Source organism: Manacus candei, unplaced genomic scaffold (genome assembly GCF_025592945.1).
Source record: "Manacus candei isolate 608988 ecotype Guabito, Panama unplaced genomic scaffold, ASM2559294v1 h1tg000117l, whole genome shotgun sequence".
In the NCBI taxonomy this organism is placed as follows: Eukaryota; Metazoa; Chordata; class Aves; order Passeriformes; family Pipridae; genus Manacus; species Manacus candei.
The window spans coordinates 548,393-556,752 of NW_026138165.1; positions in this window are offsets into that span (position 1 = coordinate 548,393).

An 8,360-nucleotide genomic window follows, 5' to 3' on the forward strand; every position below is an offset into this window, starting at 1 on the left:
GATTCATCTTTTCTACTTGCCCACTGGCTTGTGGCCTGTAAGGCGTATGCAATTGCCATTTAATCTGCAATGCTTTGCTTATTGCTCTCACAACCTTTGCACAAAAATGTGAACCTCTGTCTGAAGAAATACTTCTTGGTATCCCAAACCATGGTATAATTTCATTTAGTAAGACTTTAGTTACCTCTCTTTCTTTGTTTGTCCTGCAGGGGAACGCTTCAGGCCACCCAGAAAATGTATCAATTAGCACCAATAAATACCGATACCCCCCTTTTCTTGGGAGTTCAGAGAAATCAATTTGCCATACTTCACCTGGGAATTTACCTCGATTTATTGCCCCTTGGTGTATTTTGGTCCCTGTGTTTGGGTTATTCTTCAGGCATTGTTCGCACTGGGATGTAACCTGTTTTATGGTAGTGAATAATTTTGGTCCTGCTATTCTAGTTTGTAAATACTGATAAAGTGGATCTAAACTCCAATGTGCCTTCTCATGCTCTGTTTTTACAAATTGCCACATTAATTTCTCTGGTATTATTAGTTGTCCTGTTTCTAATTGACTCCATCCATTGTCTAACAATTTGCCTTTGTTTTTTGAATCCACCTATTGTTACAGAATAATTCGAATTTAGTAGTAGAATGGCTAAGGCTTAGTAGGAGAGTAGGCCTAGAAAGCAGCACTCCAAAGTAGTAAGTTAGCAACCTTGTTTGTGAGCATGGAATGTGCTGAAGAGATGGCAACAACAATCAAAGGATTTAGTCAAGCATGTATATAATGATTTGTTACCTTGGATGTGGTAAGGGTCTGTTAATCAGTTTCTAGGGGTAAGACAGCTTAAGTAGATTTATGATTAGAGTAGATGATTATTAATTGTTATCAGTATGAAGTATGAGCTTGTTTGTAACTGAATGTAACTGTTTTGCTGTGGAAACTGCACGTAAACTTGTTTGTGTATAAAAGCTGAATTGAGAATGGAGGTCTTCGGAATCCTGACTTGGGAACGGTAGTCCTCAGGTTCCCGGGGCCCCGAATAAAGCACCGCATAAACTGGCACTCTGTTGGTTTGTGTCTTTGTTACGGGCAACACTATGATCTGATTCCTGATAATCTGGTTGAAAGTTAGGATCTAGCTCTCCTGGTGCTAAAGCTCTCCTGGTACTAAAGCTGTTACACTTCTTCAGTCCTTGCAGCAGCTAACTTAGCTTCTGCATCAGCTTTTCTATTTCCTATTTCTGGAACAGTGTTACCTTTCAGGTGTCCCTTGCAATGCATTATGGTTACTTTTGTTGGGAGTTGGACTACTTCTAACAATTGTAGAATTTCCTCTGCATGTTTGACGGTTTTCCCCTGGGCAATTAGTAGTCCTCTTTCTTTCCAAATTGCTCCATGAATGTGCATGAAGGAGAAGGCATATTTTGAATCTGTCCAAATATTAATCCGTATGCCTTCTGCCAATTCCAGAGCTCGGGTAAAAGCTATCAGTTCTACCTTCTGGGCTTAAGTCCCTGCCGGTAAAGGATTTGATTCGATTACCTCTTCCGTTGTGGTCACTGCATAGCCTGCCATCCTTACTCTTTGTTTCACGAAGCTGCTGCCGTTGGAGAACCAGTTGTCTGTATCTTCAAGCGGCTCTTCTTTGAGATCCGGGCGGCTGGAGTAGACTGCTTCGATGGTTTCCAGGCAGTCATGCTCAATTGGTTCTGCTGACATCCTTCTTTCTAGAAATGAGGCTGGATTCACAATGTTAGTGACTTGAATGGTTATATCCTCTGACTCATCTAGTATTACCTGGTACTTTAGGAATCTAGAAGGTGACAACCAATGGCCACCTTTCTGCTTGAGTACTGCGGATACAGTGTGGGACACTAACACAGTCATTTTCTGGTCCATTGTAAGTTTTCTGGCCTCTTCTATGTTTATGATCACTGCGGCCACTGCTTTCAGACAGCTGGGCCATCCTTTGCTTACTTCATCCAGCTGTTTGGAGAAATAAGCCATGGCTCTTTAGTGTGGTCCCAACTGTTGTGCTAAGACTCCTAAAGCCATTCCTTGCCGTTCATGAGAGAACAGCTAAAATGGTTTTGTTACATCGGGCAGGCCCAAGGCTGGGGCTTTTACGAGTTCTTGTTTCAGTCTCTTAAAAGCTCCCTCTGCTTCGGGAGTCCAGACTAGGACACTCTTAGACTCTTTCAGCAAATCATACAGTGGTTTAACGAGTATCCCGTATTGATAAATCCATAAACGGCACCAACCTGTCATCCCTAGAAAGGTTCGTAGATCTCTCACCATTTCGGGTTTAGGCATTTGGCAGATGGCTTCTTTTCTTGTTGTTCCTAGGGATCGTTGTCCTCTGGAAATTTCATATCTCAGGTACACCACTTTTTCTTGCGCCAGCTGCGCTTTCTGTTGAGAGACTCGATATCTGCTTAAACCCAGGAAATTCAACAGAGAAATGGTCCATTTAACACATTCTTCTTCTGTCCCAGTTGCTATTAGCAGATCATCTGCATATTGTAGAAGAGTACCATCTCTCTGTGGCCTCTGACCTTGAGGTAAAACTGTCCAGGTTAATTGAGTAACTCTCATTCTAAAAATTTCTCTATTATCAGTTCGATTCCCTTTCTTATCCTTTAGCTTCAGTGGGTATTATTTTCTGATTACTGGTTTTATACAACTGATAGTCAGGCTCAAAGCTATATCAGTTGTTCCTCGCTTACTTGGAATTCAAGTTTATTTTTGTTGAATTATTCAACAAATAAATCCTTACCTAGTAGAGACCTTGGAGAATTGGGTAGATAAAAATCTATAATCTTCTATTTGTTTCTCAATTTTATGCTTAAGAGGTTTTAAAAAAATAGGTTTTTTCTGGTTGGCCTGTCGCTCCCACAACTTGTACAAATTTGTCACTTTTGGCATTAGTTCCTGATTCAAAACTAAAATATAACTCCTGTGTTGATTGAAAACTCTAATTCTTTTTCACCCTCCCCTAACTCCATTTTAACTAGTGGGTCTGCTAGGGAACGATTCACCGGTCCTCTTCAGTCACTGCTCTGATAGGGGACAGTAGCACTCTTAAACTTCCTATTTAATTTAGGATGGTCTCGTTTTCAGTGACCTATTTGCAAGCAATAGGAACACTGTTTTGACTTTATTCTGGTTTGTCGGGAAAGGAAACCTCTTCTTCCCCTTGCAGGGTAACCACGACTTCTGCCTCTAGTATTTATCTCTGGGAACCTTGAGCTTTGGGCTGCTACTGCTACCACTACAACTTTAGCAACTTTCTCATCTTTTTCTCTTCTCTCTCTCTGTGGTTGTAACTTTCCAAGTTTCATTCATTACTGTCTCTAAATTTTCATCTGCAAGATGCTGGAGTTTTTGCAGCTTCTTTCTAATATCTAGGTTACTCTGTCCCATCAATAATGCTAGTAATTGTTGTTTGCCTGCTTTTGACGCAGGATCTAAGGGTGTATATTTTCTCATGGCAGCTCTAAGTCTGTCTAAGAATTCTGAAGGCGTCTCATCTCGCCCTTGTCTAACATTATAAAGAGCTGCCCAGTTAATTATTTTTGCTTTCTCTCTCTCCTTGTCCTTGGTTTTTTGTTCAGCAGTCCTGGTACAATATGAATAGCCAATCCCTTCCTCTTGATCGTTCTCTAAGCTTTCAGTATCTATTTTATCTTTATGCTTTCTGTCTTCTTTTCTTTCATCCCTTCCTGGTTTCTGAGGGTTACTTTTTTCCCTATCTCTTTCTGACTTTTGCAGGGTGCTCTCTTTCTCCTCCCTTCCTGATTCTAGCAGGTTGCTTTCTTTACTTTACTGGCCTCCCATTATTATTATAGGGGCTTAATTATGCACTTATCTGGGATTTCTCAATGTCCCACTGCGTCATACACGGAATATCTATCTATAAAGTACTAGTTACTGCTGACAAATGTTAATCTTTCAAGGACAGATTCTCCCTGGACCTTTCAATTATTTGAGCATCAGTAATATACCAGTTGATCCAGGAGTCGTGTTCCTGAACTGGTTTCCAGTTGCAAATATTTTAAATCACTAGGGGTTGTACTCTAGTTCGTCTCTTCTCTAAATTGATTGTCTGATAAATTCTTTTACACTATCACAGCAAGCTTACACTTTTCCTAATTTATTTCACTGTCTTAAAATACCTTTTACTTTGTCTCAGCACTTCATACATACAACATCCAGCTGCTTTATCTAGTTTTAGCTGTGCAATCGCTTCACGGTGATGCTGCATCTCAGACACTCACGCACACACACACATTTGCACACTTTTAAGTTCTTTAAAGTTTTCTATTGCATTACCGCTTAAGAGCAGAATCAAACAAACTACAATTTTAACACAGACCAGAACAGTTTGTAAAAAGCAGCATATAAAAATGAAACATTACAAAGAAATTCACAGTACGTTATCTCTAGCTACCGCATTCCAGGAATTCTTCAGTAGGACTAGAGGCTTCTCTGGGTCCTAGAGCCCCTTGTCTCAAGAAAATCAGAAGGAAACACTCTCAAATCTTGAGACAACTTAGAAGAGAATGTTAAGGACCATTAGTCTCCCAAATTTTTAAGTCAGACACAACTTTAAATACATTACTGGACAATATTCCACACAAAACAGAAAGCAGACGAGAAAACACAAAGCAAAAGCACTTTTAAGAAACATATTGCCAGACAATACACAAAAGCACAAAAGGTGCATCACTTCCCATATAGAACTCTAAACATTTAGCAAAATAGTTTAGCAAAATAGTCTATGACACTCACAACATTTTACAAAATAGTCTATGATACACAAAAGGCAAACAAACCAATACAAATAACAATCAGAATGCCACAAGTAATAGAATTTTTTTTTTTTTTTCTCTGCTGTGTCGGGACTCTAATCCTTTTCTGGCAGGCCTCTAACCTGCTACCTTTGCAGGACTCTAACCTGCTATCTTTGCAGGACTCTAACCTGCTGCTTTTAATACCTGGGACTCGAACCCAGTTTTTAGGGTTAATGCCAAGGCGTCCCTCCGGCTCCCTTTTGGGTGATAGCGTCCTATCCCCACCAAACAAAATACCTTCCTCTATAAACTGCAGTTCAAAACATAAATACCTCTTAATTTGAAGCAGGAGGTTCGTATCCGTCGACTCATAAATCCAAGGGGTCGTGAGACTTGTCGCTGACAGAAATCTCGTCGGAGGAGCCCAGAAGCGTCACAAGCCCCCGGGACCATGGGTCGAGGAGCTTCCCACTCCTGCCTGGCTCGCCAAACTGATGCCAAATTTATGCCCCAAAGAAGGTGCAGAGGAACTGCTCAGAGTTTTCAGTCTATAAGCAGGAGGTATTTATTTTCACGGTTGGGAAGCAGCCAGGTCGCCCTGGACAAACTGCTCCAACGAGAAACTTACAATTTGAGCTTTTTATACACTTTTTGCCAAGCAATTGCATCACATATTATGAATATTCATTACATTGCAACATCTACTTTTAATATTCATAACAGGCGGAGTTGAGGCGGAGTTAGAGGCGTGGTCTCTAATTTGGGGAGAACTTCGGTGGTAGTTCCTGTCTTCCTTCATCATGAACCCAATGTCCTTTCATCATCCTCCTCATAAACTTTTGAACCTCCCCTCATTTGGGTAGTTTCCTTGTGCATTTGGCAGGAATTTCCAATGTCTGGTAGAAGTTCCTGGTTTCTTGGCTTGCCTCTTTTCTTATCTGCCTTTGTTTTCTTCCATATGTCCTTCTTTGTGTGTGCTAGCATTTCTAGTTCTCCCCATTCATGCCCATGTTCCCTCATGTCAGAGTGTCCTGTATTCCAGTGAATTTATTGCCTCCGCTATTTCTTAATACTAAGTTTTCTATGCCTTGCTCAAAGCTTGTATCTTGTGTTTAACTCTCTCTAATCCTCACATTGCTCTACTAAATTCACTTGCCAGGTTTTACCTGGCTTCAGTAGTACCTGCACAGATAGGACCCCAGCCAGCAAAAAGCAGGATTCATTGGGTCCAAAAAAGAAATAGAAGGAAGTCAAGACATAACCTATAAGGTTTGAAGAAGGGAAACCCTCATCAGTCATAGAATCCTAGAATAAATAAATTCTCTCCAGAAATGGGACTACCCAAAACTTTCTCAGTTAAAATAGAGCTTTGCTCAAAAGCTGGCAACCGAACCCCAGAATAGCTCTGGGTATAATAAGAGACAGGGTGCTGAGAGTGTTCCAGCAGGTGAGGGAAACAAGGGGCAGCAAACGAAGTTAAGAAGTGACAGTCCCCAGCTCCGGGAAGTCTGAATTTGTAACTGGACATCAGCTTCCCATTGTCACTGTTATGTGCTATCTATGCATCAATAGGAGGTTTTGTGAGGGTGGTTTCCAGAGGAAGATCCAAATGAGCTGACACTTAAGGGACCAAAGAGCCAAAGAGCCTCTGTTCCCTGCACAGTGGAGCTGCTGGTGCAGCCTCAGCAGCCCAAGCCAGAGGTGGAAGGAAACAGCTTGCAACTAAAGCTGCAGACATGAACAACTTCCATGAGTTGCCACCAGAGCAACGGGACATTTGGGATGGCTTCGTCCTGGAAAGGAGACCTTCCCTATTTCCATGGGCAAAAAACATACATGACAGGAAAAAGGACCCATGACAGGAAAAAATACCACTGTAGTTCCATTACAGTGTCAAACCACCAGATAATGGAAGCCACGAGCTTGTCCCGTGGTGCTTGTTCAGGGGGTGACAGATGATGTGACGGCAGCTGTGAGTGACATCTGGGTGGCTCTGGCCCGCTCCTGCTCCCACTGTGCCCTGTCCAAGCTCCAGAGCCACCTGAAGGCCACGGGGAAGGGCCCTGGTGAGGCTGTGCTCCTCGCCTTGGGCAAAGTGGCCACAGCTCTGGCACGGCACTCTCGCCCCCTGGTTTGGGCAGGGGTCTGCGGTCATGGGGACGTCCCTCCCCTTTCTCTAAAGCTCCCTGTTGGACTGGGGGCTACGAAGTTGCTGTGCCTCCTTGCTCTGAACCAGGGCCAGCCGGCTGCTCTGCCTTACCAGCCCAATCCCAGTTCCTGCAGGGTAGGAACCCGCTGGGAAAAACCTGCAGGGTCTCTGCCCCTCTCTGTCCTCCTCATTTGCCTCAAGGGCTCCTCTGGGTCCCCCTTAGGAAGACAGCTCTCCCCACACCCTCCCGGTTCATCTCACATGGCCCAGCACCCAGCCTTGCCAGGGAACAGCCCCAGCCTCCCGTGTCTCTCCCTACTCCTCTCAGTGCCTGTCTCTGCCTTCTCCGCAGCCCCCGGTGCATCCCCTTCGTGGCAATGCCGCTCTCGCCCTGCTGTGCCCAGTCGGGTGTGGAGGGGCCGGATCCTGTGCCCGTCTGCAGTGCTGAGTGTCGGCTCCTTGGCCGGGATCCCGGGGACAGGGGCTGGAGTGACCTTGGATGCCTCCCTGTGATCTCAGAGGGAACATGGGGAGTGTCAGCCTGCTGCAAGGTCAGGCTTTGGAGATCCCCAACTGCTGTGAGTGAGCAGGAGGAGCGGGGGAAGCCTGGGAGGTTTCTGTGGGCAGGATGTGGCAGTGCTGCGTGTGGAGGAGCTGCAGGGTCCCTTCCCCAGTGCTGCACACAGGAACTCCTGGGCCCCTTCCCATGGCTTTGTTCCCTGGCTTTACTTTAGGGTTAAAAGGGTGAGTACATGAGAGGGCAAGTGCAGGGGTGCAGTGGAAGAGGCTGGAGGGGAACAGCCACTTGGGAGGAAAAGGTGCAATGGGGAGGAGGAGAGAAACAGCCAGGGGTTTGAATCCGGATACCTCAGGGCACAAAGCACCCCAAGCCAGGAGCCTGCCAGCACCGTGCCCGAGGCTGGGGGCTCCCTGGAGGGACACAGCCCAGTCCTGGGCCCCTTCTGCAGGGAGGCCTGGGGGGCCAGCATGGGGAAATGCTGCTTTCTCTGCTCTCCAGGGAGTCCTTCTCCTGCAGGCCAGAAGGCAAAGGGAAACCCCTCCCAGCAGGGAGGACAGACCGACCTTCAGCCCTCCCAGCAGAGCCTCTCCTTTCCCTTTCCAGGACAAGCAGCATGTCCTCAGGGCTGGGACTGCCATGACACAGCTCCTTCTGCACGAGGAGCAGCACTGAGAGCAGACCTGGGAGCAGTTCCTCTGGCTCCAAGACCAGGAGGGCCGAGACACCCCCAGATCGCTGTCGCGGGTGGGAGTGGAAGGCTCAGACAACGTTTATTACAGAAGCCCTGCTGGGGAGTCACAAGGGGCACAAAGGACCCCCTTGCTTTCTGAAGTCCTTCTCAGAGAGGAGTCTTGGTGTGGCTGGATCCAATCTTAGCCTCGGATCATGTCAATGGTTTAAATCTGAGGA